General features: G+C 37.5%; 1 non-coding gene across 1 annotated transcript; it reads right to left on the bottom strand.

Moving 5' to 3' along the window:
• Positions 1 to 921: 921 nt before the first annotated feature.
• Positions 922 to 1,028, bottom strand: LOC145569667 (small nucleolar RNA R71). Its single transcript, XR_014096230.1, has one exon. It is a non-coding gene; the product is annotated as a small nucleolar RNA R71 (small nucleolar RNA).
• Between the last annotated feature and the right edge of the window lie 949 nt (positions 1,029 to 1,977).

Below are 1,977 nucleotides of genomic sequence, written 5' to 3'. Positions count from 1 at the left end.
GCTTTTATTATTTGATTTTCTTTTAAAAATTTAATCTTTGTAGTTAGTTCTTTAGATACCAATAAATTAGTTACTTAATAATTTAGATTATTTAATTTAGTTAGGAATAAATTGATTCGTTTCCCTGTGGTTCGACCCTTCTTCCCTATCTGCATAGTTAGAGGACTTAGGAATTATTTTTGACTAGGTGATACGACTTTATCCTATCAAAGTTTGGCGCCATTGCCGGGGAAGCAATTTTATTTTTATTTCTGATTGTTTTTTTTATTGTCTAGATTATTCCCTCTAGTCTCAGAGAACGTAAGTTCTTTAAGACAAATTTCTCATATTTGTTTGTTTAGTTCTGTTTTTATGCCCAGGGGTTCTAGATCAGGTTATATTCCATTCGATTTTGAAATCGAATGATCTTTTCATGGACAGAAGAACCTTTACAGACAGGTTCGAGACACTTCTGAAGGTAATCCACCTTTGAAACCCCCATCTGATTCTAGCGATTCAGAAATTTCTTCAGAACCTGAATCAGAGATGGAAGCACTACCACCTCCTCCAGCTCGCAAGCTTAGCGATTATTCTCAGCCATCCCTAACGGATTTTCCACATCTCACTCCTACTCCGACTCTTGATGGAGTGCAATTTGAAATCAAGCCCCAATTCATCATGATGATCGAGAGAAAGCAATTCAGTTGAGCTAAAGGTGAAGACCCTAATCTTCACATTGTAGATTTCTATCAGTATTGCAGTACCATTAGGCAAGCTAAGGTCACGCAAGACCAAATCAGGGAGATTCTTTTTCCTTTTTCTTTATGTGGAAAAGCTAAATTATGGTTTAATGGTTTGAATAGAACTGCACTTGGTATTACTGACTGGGAAACTCTTGCTTTAAATTTTTATAATAAATATTACCCTGCAGAAAGAACAGCTTTACTAAGGAGTGCAATTCAAAATTTTGCCCAAGAGCCAGATGAAACTCTATATGAGGCTTGGGAAAGGTTCAAGGATCTGCAGAGAGAATGCCCCCACCATAATTTAGCATAGTGGCAGTTGATTCAAGCTTTTTACAATGAGCTTGGAAATACATCTAGAATAATTCTAGATTATGCAGCTAGCGGGAGGTTTATGAATCTTAATGTTGATAATGCAGGTCATGTTATCGAAGATATGACAATTCATAATTCCCAATATGGAAATCCTAGAGGGTTTGCTAACAAAGGGAAACATAATGTTGATTCCGTATCCTTTGTGTAGGCTCAATTAACATCTATTTGCCAGAAATTAGATAATCTTAGTACTGCTATTCCTAATTCTGTAGCTAATGTTTTTGCTGTCAATAATACTAACTAAGCTTTTTGTGAAAATTGTGGAATTGTAGGACATTGGGAGCAAGATTGTAGGAGTTCCATGGAGCAAGTTAATGCCTTCCAAACCTATAGGCAAAATAACCTATACTCTAACACATAATCCCGGCCTCCGGAATCATCCATATCTTTCCTACCGGAGTACCAATGTACAAAATCCTCCACCTCCACAACAACCACAACAACAACCACCACCACAGTAAAAATATTACCATCCTAACTCTGGCCAGAAAACCTAATCACAACCCTCCTCATCTTCTGACCCTGCTTTGTCAGAAATTAGAGCGATGCTATCAACTATGCAAAAGCACATGGAGAGTAGGGATGCACAAATTGATTCAATCCTAGCTCATAATAAAATTATGGATAATCAAATTGCGCAGATTTCATCTACCATACAAACCCGTCAGCAAGGAGCCCTACCATCGCAACCAATCCACCCTACGGATCATGATAATGCAATTACTCTAAGGAGTGGTTCACACTATGATGGGATTCCTATGCCCAAGGATGATGAACCTATTGCTAATCCTGATTCCCTTGTACCAAATGCTAATGTTACTAACCCTGCAGGGCTACAAGAGAAAACTAATCCTTCTAATGTTTATTTGTAGGGTAAATC

This window comes from Chenopodium album, chromosome 11 (assembly GCF_948465745.1).
Source record: "Chenopodium album chromosome 11, dcCheAlbu1.1, whole genome shotgun sequence".
Taxonomy (NCBI): Eukaryota; Viridiplantae; Streptophyta; class Magnoliopsida; order Caryophyllales; family Amaranthaceae; genus Chenopodium; species Chenopodium album.
The sequence above is the reverse complement of the archived record's forward strand: the minus strand, read 5'-3'. Positions and strand labels throughout refer to the sequence as shown.